Below are 22,922 nucleotides of genomic sequence, written 5' to 3'. Positions count from 1 at the left end.
AATGCAGCCAGATCAACACTAAACCATCCTGCACGCCTAGAACACAGATTTGAGGATTAACACAGCAATCTGCACCACCTGAACCGCAGAACTCAGCAGGTACGCAGTGTGGACAGGTGAACTGGGGGAGAGAGAAGCCATGGAGGGCAGGGAGCTGTTTTTGCATGCAGAGAGAGGATGGAGATGGGGCGGGGGAGATTATGGGCAAAGCACCCCCCCAAAAGCAGCTGAAGAGAAAATGGAAAAGTGGTAACAGCCACAGGGACTGAACAAAAAAGGGAGAAAGGAGAAAGGAGAAAGGAGAAAGGAGAGGGTTTAAATTCCTTTAAGACTCTATAAACAGGGGGAGCGCAGAGTCTGAAACTCCACAGCTGGATACCTGGTGGTGCTCTGGTGAGAAGGGTGAATCCCCAGGAGCGGAGAGTGAAGTACAGGGGTCCACAGGCCCATTGATTCTTTAGTAGGATGTTCTTTATCTTTCCTCACCACAACAAAGTGAAAAAGCAGGAGGTTACATTAATTAGGTGCCAGGCACTATACTAAGTTTTTTAAAAACATTAACTTGGGGCACCTGGGTGGCTCAGTCGGTTAAGTGTCTGACTTCGGCTCAGGTGGTGATCTCACAGTTCATGGGTTCGAGCCCCGTGTCGGGCTCTGTGCTAACAGCTTGGAGCCTGCTTCAGATTCTGTGTCTCCTTCTCTCTCTCTCTCTCTCTCTCTCTCTCTCTCTCTCTCTCTCTCTCTCAAAAAAAAAAAAAAACCATTAACTCTGGGAACGCAAGCTGGTACAGCCACTCTGGAAAACAATATGGGGGTTCCTCAAAAAATTAAAAATTGAACTACCCTACGACCCAGCAATTGCACTACTAGGTATTTATCCAAAGGATACAGGTGTGCTGTTTCGAAGGGGCACATGCACCCCTATGTTTACAGCAGCACGATCAACAGTAGCCAAAGTATGGAAAGAGCCCAAATGTCCATCGATGGGTGAATGGATAAAGAAGATGTGGTCTATATATATATATATATAACAATGGAGTATTCCTCGGCAATCAAAAAGAATGAAATCTTGCCATTTGCAACTATGTGTATGGAACTGGAGGGTAGTATGCTAAGTGAAATTAGTCAGAGAAAGACAAAAATCATATGACTTCACTCATATGAGGACTTTAAGAGACAAAACAGATGAACATAAGGGAAGGGAAGCGAAAACAATATAAAAACAGGGAGGGGGGTGAAACCTAAGAGACTCTTAAATATGGAGAACAGAGGGTTATGGGAAGGGTGTGGGAGGGGGGATGGGCTACATAGGTTAAGGGCATTAAGGAATCTACTCCTGAAATCCTTGTTGCACTATACACTAACTAACTTGGATGTAAATTTTAAAAAATAAATAGAGCAAAAATAATAAAACAAAATATAGGGCCCTTCCCTTTAACAACAAAGTAATATGCCCCCTAAAAATGTTATTTAATATTCAAAAGAAATTAAATATCATCATGAAAAATAAACCAAAACAATGAAATAAAGCACTCTGCTGTTGGCAAAAAACACACACAGCCCGATCCTTACCAATGTGCCCAACCTCTGGATAGTCTCCCCCACTAAAACAGAAGCATTTGGAAGAAAACTGATTATACTGACTAGCATATCTAATTGAACCTCACCATGTTCTAGACTCTGCTGGATGCTGGAGATAAAGAGGCGAAAGACAAAGTCTCTGCCCTTCAAAAGAAAGCCGATTAGGTGGGGAGGTACACAGGTAGAACAATAATTGCCAACGTGTTACCACAAAAAGATTTCTGGAAGGCAGTGAGAGTGCCAAGGCTATACCTAAATCCGCGTTGGGATGCCCAATCACCAATTTCTTCAGCTGCATCCTCTTTTTTTGTTGTTGTTATGAATTTATTTATTAAGAGAAAGAGGGAGAACATGCATGTGTGAGTAGGAGAGGAGCAGAGAGAGAGGAGAGACAGAATCCCAAGCAGGCTCTGCACTCTCAGCGTGGAGCCCAATATGGGGCTTGAACTCACAAACGCTGAGGTCATGACCTGAGCTGAAATCAAGAGTCGGACACTAAGGGGCGCCTGGGTGGCTCAGTCGGTGAAGCGTCCCACTTTGGCTCAGGTCACGATCTTGCGGTTTGTGAGTTCGAGCCCCGCATTGGGCTCTGTGCTGACAGCTCGGAGCCTGGAGCCTGCTTCGGATTCTGTGTCCCCCTCTCTGCTCCTCCCCCACTCACACTCCATCTCTGTCTCTCAATAATAAATAAACATTAAAAAAAAAAAATAGAGTTGGACACTTAACTGACTGAGCCACCCAGGCACCCCTGTCTCAGCTGTCTTAAAGTTCAAGTAGGATTTAGCTGGGATGGGGGAAGGGTGAAGAAATGTATTCCAGGAGGAGGAAATGGCACCAACAAAGTTAAGGAGATGTGAGAATCTGGGTATAACCGGAAGGGGAAGTGAGTGTGGAAATGTGCAGACACGTCCAGGAGGCCCCTGCACCCAGTCCATGGTGGACAAATGCCACCATGGCTTTCTTCTTCCAGAAACTGAAGGGAGGGAGGGATGTCAGAGATCAAAGCTGTCGCTCGCTGTCCTCTTGAGAACAAACATTATTCAATACTAAACACTGCCTCTGAAACAAGGACAGCCCACTTCTCTGATTTACCATGTGAGCGAAAGGTGACTGAACTAATGCATCCTATTCATCAGGATAGGATATAAGAAATGTATAGGATATAAGAAATGTACAGAAATGTATAGGATAAGATATAACCAATATAAGAAATGCCAATAGGTGTGCCTGTGTGTGTGCACATTTCTAAGGAAGGGTTCTTAATTATAATTAATTTTTAAGGAAAACCAATGTATAAATGTATGGATTTCAAAGTCATTCTTTGAGCTAGTCAATTACTTCACAAATGGAAACCATCATCATTAGAAACACAGTATTAGTCGAGATGACTTCAACTTCCTAAGATACGTAAGCTCCACCTGGAATCATACTTTGTTCTAGGACATGTGTAAGTATTTGTTGTTATTAAAGAGATGAGGTGACAATTTCCATGTACTCTCTGTATCATATTTGGAATACTGCTGGTCTCGGACTTCAAACTTTTCAAGTGTTGACCTTTATTTGCCTGCATTAGGAATTTAATTTCGTCTTCACAGTGGTCACCAATATAAGAAATGCCAATTATTCATTTCTCTTTTCAACTTAAATCAAATCAACAAGCCTTATTGAATCCTGGTGCCTAGTAGCACTTAGGACTAAGAAACTAAATTTCCGGGACACCTGGGTGGCTCAGTTGGTTAAGCGTCCGACTTCAGCTCAGGTCATGATCTTGCAATTTGTGAGTTCAAGCCCCGCGTCGGGCTCTGTGCTGACAGCTCAGAGCCTGGAACCTGCTTCCGATTCTGTGTCTCCCTCTCTCTCTGCTCCTCCCCTATTCACGCTCTGTCTCTTAATAATAAATGTTAAAAAAAAATTTTTTTTTAAAAACTAAATTTCCTTCCTGTCTTTTTGTATTTACTACCACTTTTTTTAGCTATGAAATCCACTTGGGAGTAAAAAGGATTCTATCCAATTTCTTATGATTTGTGGTAGGTAAATAAAAAGTGGATGTTTTAATTCTGAAAGGCGCAGTGTGATGCAGCAAACAGATCATACACAGGATTTTGTTACCGACCACATTCTGTTTGGAACCTACTTAGGATCAAAACCTACATGGGGTCTCACGTTCGAAATCAAATTTGCCCAAAATATTCAAGCCAAAACATAAATAAATTAAAATGTAGTAGATGCCTATGGAATAACCCTTGTTCTACGACTCATTTAAAGTCAGTCTTCTAGTTCGAGCCCCGCGTCGGGCTCTGGGCTGATGGCTCAGAGCCTGGAGCCTGTTTCCGGTTCTGTGTCTCCCTCTCTCTCTGCCCCTCCCCCGTTCATGCTCTGTCTCTCTCTGTCCCAAAAATAAATAAACGTTGGAAAAATAAATAAATAAAATAAAATAAAGTCAGTCTTCTCCTTCCAGATTTGTGTGACAATTTATCTGGATGAAAGTCTAATTTAAACTCCTAGGTAATTTTAGGTTTGTTTGCAAGTGGGAAACCCAGATGTTAAGGGACTGAGAGATTCATTTGGGAGATGTAAAATGGATGATCCAGATGTCAAACACACAACCCATATTATTTCTACTCTATGGACACGATACCAGAAACCGTCAGAAACTTGGGATTTGCTTGGATTATCACAGCAGGAGGAGGTACAATGATGAAATGAGAGGATTATTGGGTCTGGAAACCCCCACGAAATATACGGGACCTTAAGAAGCGAATCCTTTTGTGTGGTCTTAGGTCGACCCTTATTTTCCTAGAAGGCAGCTTTACAATATTCTTCAAAGTTAAGATGTGCTCGTTAGCCAGGTAACAAGACGCAAACGCAACGACGTGGCAATTTGCGCAGAAGCTGGATTCTCAAGGCAGCGTGAAAAGCGTAAATTTCAAATGGCCAAATTATCCTTAAAAGGGTATCGTGTCTTCACCTTGGCCACCTAGCAAGCCGGACACAGACCATCTTTCCCAAGGAATTAGAACAGATGGTTGCTTTTCTGGTTCACCCTATAGCTCACCTACATTTAAAGGCCATGTCATGTGACCAATACGCCTCTTTAAATGCTAGAACCACGACCAGTGGGGTGAGCTGCCCGCTCTTTGAGCAAAATGTCGGACCACAGATTCCCATTTCCCATCTCCTGCTCCGCCTGGCGCATAAAATGGTAAGCAGACTGGTGACTGTATCCCCCAGCTTTCTCTAGATTTTCTCTTGTTCTCCTTTGTGTTGTATAGCTTTCATTGATACACGATGGAGGTATACATGAAGACCTCACGCATCCCCCTCTGAGACCACTACGTGATTAAATGGCACACGGCATGGAGTTCATCTAAGGCCACGTTCAGCTGGGAGGCCCTGGCAAGGCAGGGCCAATGAATTCATTTCTAGCATCTGTTCTGATTGGCTAGGCCCCTCTTCTGACCGATTGGTGCCTTCGGTTTAGTAGTTTTATTATCCCCATTGGATACAGCTCCCTAAAGCCAAGGGCACGAAAATTTAGACCATTGACAGGACTTTCAGAAAAAGTCTAAGTATGTTCCAGCCTAACCAGTGTAGAAACTCTTGAAATCTAAAGAAGTCAGGACTTTGAAAACAAAAGGGATTTTCTGCCTTCTCTGACTCTAAGGCATGGTCAAGTGGGGCCCTTTTTCCCCAGTTCTCCCCACCCCCCAAAAAAGCCAACCTTGGGGGACACCTGCTGCTCATCAAGTACGGCTTCTGCAGGCCATGTGACATGGCCTGATTAACAGCTGTGTGATGGGGACCTTCAGCAGCGGGGAGATGCCCCTCACACGCCGCTACCAGCCTCCTTGGTCAGGGAATGCGTGAAGCAAACGTCACATGGGAGGTGGCAGACCCCTCTCCTCCAGACGGAAGCGCAAGCCTTCCTTTGGCAGCCACACGAAGGCAGCTCAGGAAGAGAAAGATAGAAAAGAAGTCAAAAACTGAAAGAAAAATCTGGAGTGAAACGAGAGAACAGAGAAAGGGAGAAGGGGGCGGGGGGGAATGCCAGATACCTTCCAACTGGTCCCGTCCAATCTGGCAGGAAAACAATGGGGCCATTATCTCGAGGGCATGAGTGGTGAAAACGCACTTCGCCCCGGCATTTCCACTGAGGCCGGGAGGAACAGCCAGGTTCCTCCTTTCTGGGCTGGGGCAGGAAGGCGCAGGCTTGATCTCCAGCCTCAATCTGAGCATGGACGGGGGTGGGGGGAGCGGAGAGGCGGAGCCTCATTATCATATTCAATAGGCTTCTGGTGGAACAGCAATCTTTTTCACTTGTTCTTGCTAATGAGAAATTATTAGCTGGCTTCCAGAGGGAGGCATGCCCACGTGATTGCCTCTGCATCTGCATCTGCCGTGCTGCCTGCGTCCCAGGGCTGCATTTATTTAGAATCTAGGAACAGCACCAGAAGTAAAGAATACGCTTAAACTTGAGTTCACTTTTCTGCCCAGCCACCAAAATCACCCTGCGTGATCTTCTCAGGGCTAGATGGCCTGAGGGGAGCCTGCAGTGGGAACTTCCTGGCCATTGACATTCCTGGCCATTGACTGGCCAGTGACAGTCCTATAAGGCCATCCTGGGGGGGGTCCTGAAAATGCTATGCCATGAAGTCACATCCTTGGGTGCCTTACACTCATGTCAGATAAATGATACGTGCTAGGCCAAGAGAGAGAGACAGAGGCAAAAGGGAAGAAACCCATGCACGCTGGTGAGTCTGGTCCCTGTTTCCCGCAGGAATATGTGCCCTGAACAGGTTTGGAAATGAGGTATAAATCTGAGCCTCCCTCTGTCATTCACCCCCATGTCCTTCCCACAGGTGAGCATCTCACCTTGCTGAGCATAGATCCGGGGCAAATTTTTCATACAGTATGGCCCCTAAATGCAAGCCAGCTCTTCAGTTGGAGCTTCCACCAGAGAAGCTGTGATCCCTACTAACCTAGAAGAAAGCCCGGCTCCCTCGGACTTCATGCAGGACGCTATGTTTTTACGTTATAGCTCGGAGATTTTTCAGGGGTAGTTTTGAGTCTATGAGAATGTTCCCTTTAGTGAGGACTTTAGAACCCAACTCCCAGATGAGATGAGATGAGATGAGCGTCTTCTAGGAGCTGCTGAGAATAAAGTGTGGCGCAAGCAGCCCCCATCGGTAATGCTTCCGAAGCAGGACCCAGGACCCATGCTGTGCAGCCCCTGATCTGTGTCACAGTTAAAGAAACATTGCATGTGAGCAAAAGGAATTTCAGAATCATGACAGTCCTTTATTTGTATTTCTTTTTTTTTAACTTTATTTGAGAGAGAGAGAGAGAGAGAGCACAAGCAGGGGAGGGGCAGAGGGAGAGGGAGAGGGAGAAGAAGAACCCCAAGCAGGCTCTGCACTCATAGCATGGGGTTCGAACCCACGAACCATGAGATCACGACCTGAGCTGAAATCAAGAGTCAGAGGCTTAACCAACTGAGCCCCCCGAGTGCCTTTTTTATTTGTATTTCTTAAATGACCATTTAAATATTTGTCCTGTCTCCCCTACTGCCTCGCACAACCCAGCTTCTCACCCCAAACCGCTCTGTGATGCTCCCCCAGCCCAAACACTCAAACACCTGTCCCTTCCTCCCTCCTCTTTTCCCTCTTTATTCTCCACCTCAAAGACCCAAGGGACACAAGACCTCTTTGAAGGGCAGAAAAGGGCATAAGATGGAAGCAAACTAAGCCAGAGTCTTCTTTAGGAACGTGGAAAGGATGAGGAACATTCCAAAATTAATGTCACATTTTCCTGTCACCCATTTGTGGGCTCTTGGAAATCACAATTTTTTAGGCTCTGAAAACTAAACTACAATGGGGGAACGGCAGGTTGCAGAAGCTTCTACCTGGTGCCTCTTCGAGCTTCCCTGCAGAAGCTACTGAACATTCCACACCATCCAAGCAGTTGGTTTGTGAAGCCCCAGTTCCTTTAGTTCAGCACTTGAGGCTCACCGGAATCTACCCATTTGACCTCATCAGCCTTCTCTCTCACTGTCCTTTCTATGCACGTTCACCCCTGCAACCCCCCCCCCAACTTGCTATTTCCCATATCACTCACGATTCCTCCCACCACCTCCCATTCAAATGCCCTTTCACTCATTCCCACACACTGAAGGTCTGCCCAGTCTTCAATACTCCCTCCAAACACCATCCCCTTTCATGAAGCCCTTCTTAGACTCCCATGGCCCTTTTCCTCCACCTATTTGATGGCATTTACCACCGCCTATATTGTGTATTTGGAGACTTGTTTTGTTATTACTGAATGACTATGGCTTAACCCCAGCACAGAACTAGACAACTAATGGGCATCTGTTAAGTGGGCAAAGAATACAGATGTAAATGTAAAGAGAGAAAACAAAACACGCGCCCATCAAAGACAACCAGAGAATGTATTTATGCCATCACTATGCTTCTAAATTAGAGTTTGCTAACATGTAACATGCATGCTGTCTTGGATAACTCCTACACCCATAACAGAGATTGACAAGTCATGACTCAGGGATGGTAAATATGCAGCATATGTGCTGGTTTGCATAACGTCTACACTCATGGCAGATATTACCAATCAGTCGTGACTCTTTCTCCCTAAACCCTCACACAACCTCAGCATCGCTCCAGCACAGAGCTCCAGGCTCTACAAAGTGGTTTGGATTACCGTGAGATAAAGTCCATTGCCCTACTGGGTCTCCTTCTCCACCCAGAATCACTTACTCCAATTATTGTCTATAATGTGCCATTCTCCCCTCAATCCTTCTGGCTTCAGACTTGAGCTCATCCCACCCCAACTACCACACTTAACCACTGGATATTGTTTCCAACACAACAAACTCAGCAAGGCACTGACCACAGTTCGAGCCTTCCAGCGAAGTGAGCTACCTCTGAGTTCAACCCACTTGTAGGATCTCCACCTCCAATCTGGAACTGTTCCTACCATAGGAAAAGGAACTCCTCTATTTTGTGCCCATCCCAGAAGCAGGAAACAGACACGTTTATTCAGGAAGGTCACATACCCAGCTCATAAACTGCAACTACTCTTTCCCATGCACATTGCAAAGATGCCGATTGAATAAGGTACTCCCTCACGTGACTTTAAGGCATCCTCGAAGCTTTCTTAACACAGGACTCTAAACAACCATTAAAAACCAATCTCAGTTTGCATATGAGGTGAAATTTCATGCCACATGAACCAATGAGGACTCCAGCTTCCAAATGATACAACCCCATAGAGCGGATTAGTCTACAAAGGCTTCTCTTTATTTCCCTCTTAAACCTGGGAACATTCTTAGAATGAACCTAGACTCCAAAGGGACCATCCAAGGGTCCTGCCAAACAGGACTAAGGCCTCAGCTGGAATCTACTGCCCCACCCTATGGGCAGTGGCACACCACTGTGGCCAACAGAAACATGGCGGAGATTCTGAGGTCCTGGGCAGTGAAAACCTTCTCAAATTCACTTCCTGCTTTTCCATCAGGGAAATCTTACAAAAATAAAAATTACAACCCGTCACATTACATTACATCAAAGCATGATGTAACATCATAATTTTTTAAAAGCATTTGTTTTAATTTATGGCGTTGCATTATGCCACAGGAAGCTTGATTTTCCCCTGAGTACCAATAAATTTTGACAGCGATGGTTTGTCCCAAAACTTTGGCAGACTGAAACGCAGGGAAGGTTGGCCAAAATCAGGTGTTTAGCTGCCACTGAAGAACTGTTTATGAGTCACCAGGGCACCATTCTGTCTCATGTCCTAAACTCAAACTGTATAGTCCTGTGCTGGCCAAACCAATATGGCGAGTGAAGATTTCTCATGTGACTAATCCAACTTGAAACGTACCACAAGTATAGAATACAATAAAATTGGATTTTAGTACCAAAAGGCTCAGTACCCCAGAAAGTGAATAATATCTCACTAATAACTTTTTTATACTGATTACATTTTGATATTATATTTTGGGTATATTCAGCTAAATAAAATCGATTATTAAAATTAATTTCACTTTTTTCTTTTAACTCTTTCAACTGAGCCCCCCAAGAGAAATCTTAAATTACATTTGTGGCTTGTGTTATTTTACTACTGTTAGTGTTACTACAGAACATCCCACTGCCTCCGTGAGCAGGGAGACCAAACAGTTGAAAATCTTAAATAAAAGAAACCTTAAACCTCTTGTGTGGGTTAAGACAAGAGATCGAAGGCCGATTCCAAAGAGTAAAACTAAATATTTTGGGGCGCCTGGGTGGCTCAGTCGGTTAAGCGTCTGACTTCAGCTCAGGTCATGATCTCATGGTCCGTGAGTTCAAGCCCCGCATCGGGCTCTGTGCTGACCGCTCAGAGCCTGGAGCCTGTTTCCGATTCTGTGTCTCCCTCTCTCTCTGCCCCTCCCCTGTTCATGCTCTGTCTCTCTGTGTCTCAAAAATAAATAAACATTAAAAAAATTTTTTTAATGTAAATATTTTTATTTATGTATTCAAAAAACACTTATTGAGCACCTACTATATACCAGGCACTTTTTTTTAAGTAAGCTCCATGCCCAGCCCAACACAGGGTTTGAACTCACGACCCTGAGACAAAGACCCGAGCTGAGATCAAGAGTCAGACACCTAACCAACTGAGCCACCCGGGCACCCCTATACCAGTACTTTACTAAGCACTGGGAGAGGATAGCAATGGGAAAAAATTAAGTCCCTTCGCTCATGGAATTCACATCGTAGGGGAGAGACAGAAAATAAATACATAGGACAAGAAGTGCCATGAAGAATAATAAAACAGATTATGGGAATGGTGTATACCAAGACAAAGGCTCTTGCTATCACATAGAATAGTCAGAGAAGCCATCTCTGAGGAGCACAGATGAACCTGAACACGGGGAGAGGTGAGCCACAGGGGTGTCTGGGGAAGACAAGTCCCAAGTACCGAGGTCCGTGCGTGTTCGGCATGCCTGGGCAGTAGCAGAGATCCTAGAGGGACAGAAAAATTAAGAGAAGGAGAGGAAGAAGGTGCAGCAGAATGAGGGAGATGGCACGTTTACATTGTACAGGGCAGGGGCCAGCAAACTAGGCCCAGTGGGCCGCATCTGCCTCTTTTATCAATAAAGTTTTATTGGAACACAGCGACGCCTGTTTGTTTCTGTGCGGTCCACAGGTGCTTTCATCAGGCAGGGCCGAGGAGTAGCAACGGAGATGGTGTAGCCAAGAAGTCAGATATTGGAAGATTAATTCCTGTAGTGTTAATCAAGTTTTCAAATCTCCAGGGTGATATCTTTCGTCTTAAAGACAGAAAAATGGGAATTTGGGGGACTGCTTTTGGAGAGGGTAGGGTTTCCCTCTTTTGTAATGTTCTGTGCAAGGGGTAGACAGGTCAAGTCTAGCCCACTGCCTGTTCTCGTATGGTTCCCGAGCAAACAAAGCTTTGTATTTTTTTGGGGGGGGGGGGGACAGAGAGAGACAGAGCATGAATGGGGGAGGGGCAGAGAGAGAGGGAGACACAGAATCGGAAACAGGCTCCAGGCTCCGAGCCATCAGCCCAGAGCCCGACGCGGGGCTCGAACTCACGGACCGCGAGATCGTGACCTGGCTGAAGTCGGACGCTTAACGGACTGTGCCACCCAGGTGCCCCTGTATATTTTTCAAAGACTGAAAAAAATTAGGAAAAGAATAAGAATTTAGGTTATGAAAATGACATGAAATCCACCATCCATTGGTGATGTTTCATTGGAACACAGTCATGCCCATTTGTTTCCATATTGTTTCAGACTATAACAGCAGAGTCGGGTGGGAGCCACAGAGACATATGTCCCCTAAAGTAGAAAACACTTACTCCCTGGCCCTTCACAGACAAACGTTGCCAGTCTCTAGGTCAGGCATTGTACAGACGATGGTGCTTCCTGAGTGAGATAAGAAACCAGTGAGACCCATGACACGACCAGACATGTGGTTTCAAGGGCACTACTCATAAAAGCAGGGAGTCGCGCTTGTCACATGACCTTTCTAGGACCGCCCACTCCTCTGCAGTCATCCTGTAGGGCAATTTCCTGTCTGATTAACCTCCAAGCCTCAGCAGCACCTTGCCTTATGCGTGAGACGTCCTCAGTGTTTGTCGAACCGCTGAATGACTGAATGAAAGGCTGGCCCTCCTGTCATCCATCGGACACCATGGGCTGGGGTCACCTAGCGGGTCTTTTCTAAGGACAGAAACACTCTGCAAGTGTGTGCCTATGGGAAAGTTCCCTCTGCCTTGTCACACAGCCACTGACAACATGTACACTTCCTGTCCTACACACCAGCCACGTCAACTGGCCTAGGAATTTAGTCTCACTTCCATGAGATTCCACTGTCTAGTGTCCGGTGTGAAAGAGGGTGGCCTCCTTCGCCACATCAGGCCTGGCCCGTGACAAAAAAATAGAAAGCAGAATAAAGCAAACGCCCTACAGGCTAACTCCTGACTACAAGCTTTTTACCCGGGCCTCAGGTTGTCTTTACTCTGCCCGCCTGTCTCTTGACAGAGTATCACATTCACTCTTTCTGGGACAGTTCTGTCGAGACGTGTCGCCTTCCGGGTCTTGCAAAGACTGGGTCTTGTAGAAATGGAGTTTCCAGGACCACCAAATGTCCGCAGCCTGCTTCCTCCATCTAACTGTCCACCCCTGGGTACACGGTTGTCCCTTTAAATGCCTAGCAATACGTGACTCAGCCCTGGGAACATATGGTTGCAACTCCCACTTTTCGCCCCTAAATGCAAATCACCTGTGAAATGCTTGAGGCTAGGACATTTTCATAACAGTGAGACTTTTGAGTCTAGGGTAGGAAAGAGAGGGGAATGTATGATGATGTGTTGCACGGGGCCAGAAACCATAAAGCAAGCCTTCTCCTCCGTGGGCCCAAAACTTCCCAACTAGGGGAGGGGGAGGGGGCTGTCGTGTGCCTTACAGCATCTCCAGCAGCATCCTTGGCCTCTATCCAATAGGGGTCAGTAGCGCCGTCCCTGTTTGTGACAACCAAAAATGTCTCCAGACGTTGTCAGATGTCCCCTTGGGGACAAAACCTCCCCTCTGGCCACGGAAACACCCAACCAAAGTCTGCCATTTGCAAAAGATCCGTTTGGAGGAGCCCCTTCCCGAGAGAATGTTTCCGCACCGGCTTATCAGCGTTTCTATACTGAACCTGCAGTTTAAAAAACATGAGTGTCAGGAGGCCCTGCATCTAGGGAACCGCAGCGAAGACTGGCCTCATATTCACAGCAGCACAGAAAAGGGCATTCTCCCACCGCTCGGCAAATCCCCCTAAGTGTCCCCTCTTGCCAACTGCTCAAATTTGCTTGCGTCTCCGAACTTAATGCTTTTATTAGGAAGCACAAGAGAAACAATCCTGAATATCACAGACTTCCTGGCTTTTCATCTCCAGAGCCTAACACACTGAAAACAAAAACTAGATTTTCTTTACCTTCTGTAATCTACTTTCACAAACTCTTCCTGGCTACCCGATTGTTTATATCAGGACTTCCCAGCCTCCGCACTATTGACATTCAGGGCCAAAGAATTCTTTGTTGTGAGAGCTGTCCTGGGCACTGCAGGGGCTTCAGCAGAATCCCTGGCCTCTACCCACTGGGTGCCAGGAGCATCCCCCAGTTGTGACAATCAAAAACGTCTCCAAATGTCCCCCGTGAGCAAAACTGCCCCTGGTTGGGGACCACTGGTTCATACGGGTTTCTCTTTCCCAGGTATGCCGGCCAGATTAACTGTTCCTGGCCTTACCCAGCCGGTGAGTCACCAACCCAGGAGCCATTTAGGTTTTTTTTGTTTTTTTTTTCAACGGTTTTTAAATTTTTTTTATTTTTGGGACAGAGAGAGAGCATGAACGGGGGAGGGGCAGAGAGAGAGGGAGACACAGAATCAGAAACAGGCTCCAGGCTCCGAGCCATCAGCCCAGAGCCCGACGCGGGGCTCGAACTCCCGAACCGCGAGATCGTGACCTGGCTGAAGTCGGACGCTTAACCGACTGTGCCACCCAGGCGCCCCTAGTTTTTAAAACCATGAATACATGTCGGTTGTCTATACAGCTACACTCTATTAACAAATCCAGACATTTCTTTTTGAAACGGGGAAGATTATCACAAAAAAATTGTTTTGGAGGACATCACAGGATGCAGCGGTGGCTCCCTTCCGGAGGGCTCGACCGCTCTCTCCAACCAGGAGCATGGGCCGCCCTCCCTAACCGCTGCAGCTGCAAGCTGATGACAGGTCATTGCAGAAAAATACGGAAAGAACCTCGAATCCTTACTGCCCTCTAGAGAAATTCCGGCAGAAGAGCTCAATCTGCCGCAGTCAGCAGAAAAACAACACTGCCAGACACAACCGTGCCTGACAGTTGTAAAGCAAACAATTTGCTGAATTTTTTGAAAGACGAGCCTACCAGCCCCTTCCTTCACGATCTCTCTCGCCAGCACCAGGGGCCCACGTTGGCTTCAACGTTGACGCAATCGTAATTTGGCCAATTCCAGGTCCACTCTCCGGCAGGATGATTTTAGGCCCACAGATGAATCCAATTCCGATACTACTCTCCGAAGTAACCGTGGGCCGTATTTAAATGCAAACACTCAGATTTTATTTTAAATGCGCATACTCAGGTTTGCACAAATGCGTTCTCCGGCCTTTGGGTACTCGCCTAGCAACAGTCATAGAGAGAGAGATTTCTTGTTTATGCACCTCAGAAACACCAGGCCTGAGAAGGTAATTCACTAATTCTTCCTCTTTGCGTGAGCTTTTTTGGCAGGTGAGAACTTTCCAGCATGTTGTGGAGCTAATCACTTTTTATGTCTTTAAAAAAAATTTTTTTTTCAACTTCAGACATTATTTTGATAAAGACTTACTTATTACTTAATGATCATCTATATTCCAATGAGAGCTTCAACACAGACATTCAAGTGAGCTTTCCCTACCAAAGCCCTGAAAGAGTTATCCTAGGTCTAACTCATGTCTGTTTAGCACGGTTGGAAATAAAAATTTTTTTTTAATTAAAAAAAATACTTTTAAAATATATGCTTGGGGCGCCTGGGTGGCTCGGTCGGTTAAGCGTCTGACTTCGGCTCAGGTCATGATCTCACGGTCCGTGGGTTCGAGCCCCGCGTCGGGCTCTGTGCTGACAGCTCAGAGCCTGGAGCCTGTTTCGGATTCTGTGTCTCCCTCTCTCTCTCTGACCCTCCCCCGTTCATGCTCTGTCTCTCTCTGTCTCAAAAATAAATAAACGTTAAAAAAAAAATTAAAAAAAAATATATGCTTGAAGACATACACTACATTCGAAATCTTGCATTTCCAAATCATTGTTTCCATTATGACAGGCAACAGCAAAAAAATGCTGAATGTTTATGCCTAATGGGTTTGCCCTTTGCCGGACAAATCCTTTTAGCTATGGCAGGGAAACATATAATTTTATGGGCTCTTGGAGAGAGCACACACTGCCCTCTTATGGTTACACGTGCTCATGATTTTATGGGGTCCCCCTGATCAGGTTCCAGAAGGCTGCCGAATGTTACTACCAAAGGTATATCCATAATCCTACAGATTCATGGGTACCCATGGTTATCTTTACTTTTCCCTGTTTCCACCCTCTTGACAGGGAAGTAAGATACTTGATCCTTTCCTTTGTTACCAAGAGCTGTGAGAGCTCCTTTGCCAAAACGGAAATACGTCAAAAAATAATACTTAGAATATGTGAATGCCATCACACACAAAATAATACGCACGTGCATATACCACAGATATAAAGCCTCAACAAAATAATGGCTTACTGCTAAGCAAAACAAATTTTTCTCTGAATCTGAACTATCAATAGGTAAGTCCCCTGTGATATCAGAAACTCAGATTCAAAATTAACAGCCCCCCCCCAAAAAATTAGAAAGATTTGGGGGGTTGTAGCCAAAGCAGGAGTCTATAAAGGTTTTTTTTTTTTTTTAATGAATGAGACAGAAAATATGGTGTAGCATAAAATTTCCCCCAAGCCCTTTTTCAAGTCAAGATACAGCGCTGTGTGACCTCTTGAAAAGTGTACGAACTAATCACATTCAACTACTTTCACCTACCAAATTATAGGTGCCTCCTCATTTCGCTAACCCCCAACAGCTAAGAAAGGGGAACAGGATAAAATAAAAGCCAGCATTTTCACCGTCACCACAAAGCACTTGGAACTGTAACCAAACGGAGCTGTTGATCTGTGGAAATGTAAATGTCACTTCTAAATATAGCATTAGGGAGCCAGAGAATCAGCATTTCTGTTGATGAAACACCTTTTGGGGAAGTAGCTTGTGCAAGGCAACGCTTCTCTCCAGCACGGGCAGCATCACGAATCTTCCGCCCCGCCCCCCATCCCGGAGGGGCCCTGGTTCGTGCGCGCAGAGCTGAGCACGTTCTCACCCATTTCCTTAACCTGCTACCGCACCAGATTGTGAATCAAAGCAAATAATTTCCTGTTCCTCTCTCCTCTTGTCTTAAAAATAAAAAGTAGAATCTCATTCTGCCTCGTAAGGATTCCTTATGGTTAGGGAGGCTTGCAAATTCAAAAGAAACCCAAAAATGGGTCCGTGGGCTGAACCATGAAAGTGAGCTTCTCCTGCGATTTGGGGGTTGACCACAGGGCACCAGCTGAAGGGACACTGCCCTGACCAGCTATTTAGCCTTGACTCGCGCTGTGCTGTTCGTCCCTCCCTCAATCATTCTGGAACGCTTTTGGCTTCTAGAATAAGCCATCCTCTTTCCCACCTTGGTCCTTTGTGCACTCAACATCTTCTTCCGCACGCTTTGCATTTCCAGCTCTTACCTCTTTCCACCTCAGCTTGTCACTTTCTGGTAGGAGCGTCTGTGACATCCTTAACCCCGTGGCTTTAGCCTATGATAATCAGGCTGGGCCTGTACCTTCTCCTCAGAAGAGCCCATCTTTAGTTTAATGCTTTGCTGTAGCCATTTGAAATCCTTAATTTTGTTAACAAGTGAGGGCCCTGCGTTTTCAGTTCCCACTGGCCCCCACAAATCATGTAACCAGTCCTGATCACAGCCCTTGGTTTCCATCATAAAACGGAATTTGTAATTGTTTATTTATCAGTTTATGGGGGGGGGGGGGGGCGCCAGGGAGCTGATCTGTTTTGTCCATGAGGGTAGACATGGTTGTCTATTTTGTGATTGTCTGATCCGGGGCTGTCCAATAGAATTTTCTGCAGCGATAAAAATGCTATTTCGGCAGTCCAGTATGATAGCTGCTGGCCACATGTGGCTATTGAACACTTGAAATGTGGGGCGCCTGGGTGGCTCAGTCGGTTGAGCATCCAACTTCGGCTCAGGTCACGATCTCAAGGTTCGATGAGTTCGAGCCCTGCATCGGGCTCACTGCTACCAGTGCACAGCCCGTTCGCTGTCTCCTGGCGCCTCCCTGCTTGCACTGTCTCAAGGATAGATAGATAGATAGATAGATGATCGATAGATATTTTTAAACGTTAAAAAAAACGAACACTTAAAATGTGGCTAACGCAACCGAGGAACTAATTTGTTTTATTTAACTTTAATTAACATAAATTAAAAATTGACATAATCTCACGTGCCTGGTGGCTGTTATGCCGGGTACTTCTAACCCCTAAATCCTAGCACAGCTGGGAAATCCATCCAGGATATTATTAGGGCTTTCTCAGAGAAGCTCTATGGCAGTGATATGGCATATTGGTATAACCCATCAGAATCCCTGAAAGAGCTTGTTGAAAATACAGGTATGGCTGCCCCACCCTCTAAGACTCTGATTAAGCAAACGTATAGAAGGTCCAGGCATCTGGAATATGCCCAAATTTGAGAAACACTATGTTATAGTTTATGAAGGAAGCTTGTCTTGACATCAATTATTTAAATCTCTTTAGTTCCTCCCAATAATGTTAATACAAATACCATCTCCAGATCAATTCTGTGGCCCCCAACGTGTCCCAGCTGCAACCAATGGTGTTTTAAGCAGTATCTAACCCAGTCAAATTTTGGTGGAGAAAAATCGATCTATCGTCCCTTCACTTTTGTTGCAACGAACTTTGACCTACTATTTTGACTCTCAGGAGCCAGGAATGATGGAAAGTTTTTTGTGGTTTTTTTTTTTTTTTTCCCAAAGCTCAAAAATTATTGGTTAAATGGTACACAACACCAGGTGAGTGATAGGACTTTTTTAAGGAGCTATGTAGATCTCAGTTAGGAATTGTCCAAGGTGTGAAGGTGGAAGAGGAAATAGCAAGGTCTTTTTTCATAAATGGGGAGTATCTCCTTTTTTAATGACTTGATCTAATCTTATTCTTGCTTCGCACACACAGATACACAAAAATGCAAAAGGCTGTTAATGTCCAACCCTCTCTCTATGTACCTTTGTCTTTAATTCAGCCTTCCAACATGAGCATTTTTTCCTCCACTGAGCCATCAAAGACACCTTCCTAATCAACATTACACACAGTAGCATAATAGATGGCACCACAGTGAATACAAGGATAAGCTGTAATTCACTCTGGGGCTCTGCTGATGTCATAAACCGCACAACCAGCTTTATGGAGAGTGGCTGAGCCCAGAAAGCGAATTCTGATCTCGGCTCACTCTGGGAGCCATCTGTTAAGGAAACAGATTTAAATGCCGACCTTTTCATCTCTGTCGTTTACAGAGATTTCAAACTTTTGCTGTAAAATTTAAACTTTTCAGCCACGAACAGATTAAAATTCCTTTCTAGAATCACATTTGGTTTTGTATTCCCTCTTTGAATTGACAAATAGATTAGTGGTCTTGCCACCCGTTGCTACACAATGGTGTTTAAAAAAGACGAATGCACCAGGCTATAGTGATGGTGTAGCTCGGGGTGCCTGTTCCCAATGCCAGAACTATCTCCCACTCTAGAGGCTGAAAACCAGTGATTCACCCTCCCAGCCTCCTTTGCAGAAAGTGCTGGCCATGGGATCCAATTTTCGCCAATGAGACATAGAGGGGTGCCTTCTGGGAATGATGTTCTCCTTGTTTCAAGGAGAGATGCATGCCTCCCCTCTCCAGCCCTTCAAACTTTGGATGCTCAGGGGAGGGTGCGTTAGTTGAAGCTGCGGCAGCCATCTTGCAATCATGAAGGGACATGACGGAAGGTGAAAAGCCACTGGCCAAGGGGGGAGGAATGGACAGCTAGAAAAGTCGGCGTGCTTGGTGGTCTTGCTGAGATGCAGAGCTGACCAGCCCCAGCACTGTCTACCTCCAGCCTTCTCATTAAGTAAATACGGGTGACCATTGAACAATGCAGGTTTGAACAACTTGAGTCCAATTGCACGTGGATTTTTTTTTTATAAATACAATACATACTATAAATGTATTTGTTCTTATGATCATTTATTTGTTTTAAGTAAGCTCTATGCCCAGCACGGGGCTTGAACTCATAACCGCGAGACCAAGAGTCACATGCTCTGCTGTCCGAGCCAGCCAGGTGCCCCATCTATGATTTTCTTAGTAACATTTTCTTTTCTCTAGCTTCCTTTATTGTAAGAATACGGTATATAATACAAATAACATACAAAATACGTGTTGGGGCGCCTGGGTGGCTCAGTCAGTTAAGGGTCCGAATTTGGCTCAGGTCATGATCTCACAGTTGGTGAGTTCAAGCCCCACATTGGGCTTCTGTGCTGACAGCTCAGAGCCTGGAGGCTGCTTTGTATTCTGTGTCTCTCTTTCTGTCCCTTCCCAGCTTGTGCTTTTTTTCCTCTCTCTCTCGAAAGTAAATAAACATTAAAAAAAAATTAAAATTCAAAATATGTGTTAATCGACTGTTGATGTTATCAGCAAGGCTTCCTGTCATCAGGAAGCTATTAATAGTTAAGTTTGGGGGAGGCAAAAGTTATACGTGGCTTTCCAACTGCACAGGGATTTGGCATCCTTAACCGCCACGTTATCCAAGGGTCAACTGTAACTTACACTGGGTTCCTCCAGGGGAAAACCCTGAGACAAGCATTGGGCGCAAATAATTGACATGGAAGACAGTCCCAGGAGGCAGTACCAGCAGGGGAGCAGGAAGTAAGACCAGCAAGGGAAGGAAACCAGTGCAGAGTGTGCTGATGGACAGGTAACCCCCGCGGACATCCGAGGCCCAGTGAGGAGAAGACCCTCAGGCAGAGAACTTGCTTTGAGTAAAAAGCCAGTGGCCCCTATGATGACACCGTGTCTGTGGGAGGCTGGGGGAAGGGATGATAGCAGGTGGAGTTCTAATGCCTCACCAGCTGCTTCTACAGTCAGCCATAGAGGTCTTACATGTGGAGTCTCTATTTGTTGATGGTCTGTTACGGTTGCAGACGTCGTCCTAACCGACATCACCATGGAACCGGTCCGCTCAGTAACTTGTACCCCTGAAGTTTAACCGGAACCCCATACCAGTGAGGTGACATGAACGCTAATTCATTCGGCAGGTTCCTCCAGAGCGCTGGCTCGGCGTCCAACACCAGCAGTATAATGGTGAACCCATCAGATGTGGTCCCTGGCCAGGTGGGATTGGGCACAGAACAAATAATCCCTCTCATGCTCCCAGCTAGAATGCGACAAGTGGTGGTAAGAGTTCTATAAATTTTTTTTTTCAACGTTTATTTATTTTGGGGATAGAGAGAGACAGAGCATGAATGGGGGAGAGGCAGAGAGAGAGGGAGACACAGAATGGGAAACAGGCTCCAAGCTCTGAGCCATCAGCCCAGAGCCTGATGCGGGGCTCGAACTCACGGACCGCGAGATCGTGACCTGGCTGAAGTCGGACGCTTAACCCACTGCGCCACCCAGGCGCCCCGTGGTGGTAAGAGTTCTAAAGGAAGAGGATATGGAGAGAGTGCCACGAGTTGAAAATGCAGAGTCAGGGAAGGGTTTGTGAATTAGAGTAGAGGGGAGAGTCGGACACAGCCGGCAGACGAGAGAGAAATATTGCCCCTAATCCTTGCACAAATGAGGGAAGGAGAACCACTGGGTGGGGCATTATAGAGGCCCCAATAAGGTTGTTCAAATAACCTCTTTCAAGGGAACAGAAAATCAGAATTTGACCCTCACGCAAAACCTTGTCACTAGATGGTTTGACTGAAAAGTAAATTGGATCATTACAAGAGCTATCACTTTCTCTTGAAACAAACAAGAAGTCAGAGTCAAACTAAATACATTCTGATCTTCCTGCTCCTTCGGACTAGAACACAACTCCTTTGGGACCTCATCCTTGCAGAAAGAGTTACTCACAAAAACTCATTTTTCCTGTGGAAAAATATCCCCATGCTTTACCACACTTTGGCTCTTATCCTCATGCACATGTAAAGAAGATCTGATTCCAAAGATGTGTGTCTTACAATGTCAGGTTCATGAACGCACCCACTGCCCGGGGTTAATCCTCCCCCTTCCCCTGCTTCTAATCCTTCCATCACTTCCTCAGACTTACTGCAATGCCATGGAAACCCTGGGGGACTGCAGAGCGCAATTGGAAAATCACTACTCTAGAAGTTTCTGTTGTACAAATAGTAAGTCCAGATATATACGTATATATAAAGATATTGTCGATCATCTAAGTTGGGGGCTAGCAAATCATGGCCCTGGGGCCACATCTGACCCACCACCTTTTTTCTAAATAAAGCTTTAATGGAATATAGCCACCCCCACTCATTTGCATATTGTCCACACTGCTTTCTAATGGCAGAGTTGAGTGATTATGCCAGAGACTTGCATAGCCTGCAAAGCCTTAAAATATTTACTCCTTGGCCCTTTATGGAAAAAGTTAGCCAACCCCAGATCATAATCTCAGTCATTATCTGCAAGAAAATAGCAGAAGATACTCATCCAAACTCTAGTGCTGGCCCCTGATGACAACTGGATTGAAGCGAAAGTACAAAAGGGTAGGAAGAAGTCAAAGAAGAGTGAAAGGGAACCACCGTGGGACCAGAAGGCATCTGGGAAGTAAAGGTAGCTTGCTCCCTCGCCAGGCTCTCTGGCAAGCTCCAAATCACCCCTGTTCCTGGTCCTCACCTCTGGGGTTTGCACGTGCAGTCCCCTCCGCCTGCGACCCACTTCCCTCCTTCTCTGTACGGGCTCAGCCTGCATCCATCCACTGCCATCTTCAATGTCACACCTGCTAGCCATCTTCCGGAGTCCCCCCAGGCCTGGCCAGCTTCCGTCATCTCTGCTCTCACCTCGCTTTCTCTTTTCCTGGACTGCCAGATGTCACCGTGTGAATCTTGGGGATTACTTGCCTGGTGCTGGTACTGAATACCAGCTCCATGAGGGCAGGGCTACACCTAATTTACTGTGGCGTTAATGCCGGACTCTAAAACAGCTCCTGGCACACGGTAATACAAAAAGGTTTGTTAAGTGCATTATTTTGTATGAAGGTTTTTGGATGGAATCACGAAGAGGAGGGTTTGGTGCGTATACATCAGGGAGAATTACACATTGTCTGCCTTAGGCATTGATCCCTGGCCCTACCTTATGAACAATTTCCATGAGATGAAACGTGGGTGGGAGATGGCCAGACAGAGAAGACAGCGTGTGCAAAAGACTTAAGGCAGGGAGAAGCAGGGGGCATTGGAGGCATGGAAACCAATCCAGCAGGGCTTGAGCAGAGAAAGCCAGAGAGGAAGAAAGCCAGACCGTACGAGACCCATACATCACGTTAAGAATTTTTTTGTATCTTCTCCTAAGAGCAATGGAAGAGTCACAGAAGGTCTTAACTAAGGCAGGGGATCATATAATCTGCACCATCAGCAGCAGAAGTTGTGAATTCACAGAAGGTAGATACACTTAATTGAGTGCCTGCCATTGTGCTAGATATTAGAAATAAGATGCTTAGGGAATTGTTTCGCCTGAAATCAAGATATTTCACATAAAGCAAACATAACTGCGGTATGATAGGGCTTCAGGAGAGTTAAGCTTAGGTGGCCGTGAAGCGAGCACCTAAAAGGAGCCTCTGCCTTTTGCTCAGATGCAGACAAACAGCGGGTTCCTAGAGGAAACCTTTAGGACTGCTCTTTATTCACTAAGGGCAAACTAGTAAAACAACCCAATGGAAGTATTCTGTGGCCAAAATATATAATAATCATTACGAAGAATCTGAAAACATGAAAATTGTTCATAAGAAATCATTAAGCGAAGGGGCACCTGGGTGGCTCAGTCGCTTAAGCGTCCGACTTCGGCTCAGGTCATGATCTCACGTTTCGTGGGTTCGAGCCCCACGTCGGGCTCTGTGCTGACGGCTCAGAGCCTGGAGCCCGCTTCGGATTCTCTGTCTCCCTCTCTCTCTGCC

This window comes from Herpailurus yagouaroundi, unplaced genomic scaffold (genome assembly GCF_014898765.1).
Source record: "Herpailurus yagouaroundi ecotype Mexico unplaced genomic scaffold, PumYag 246, whole genome shotgun sequence".
Classification (NCBI taxonomy): domain Eukaryota; kingdom Metazoa; phylum Chordata; class Mammalia; order Carnivora; family Felidae; genus Herpailurus; species Herpailurus yagouaroundi.
The sequence above is the reverse complement of the archived record's forward strand: the minus strand, read 5'-3'. Positions refer to the sequence as shown.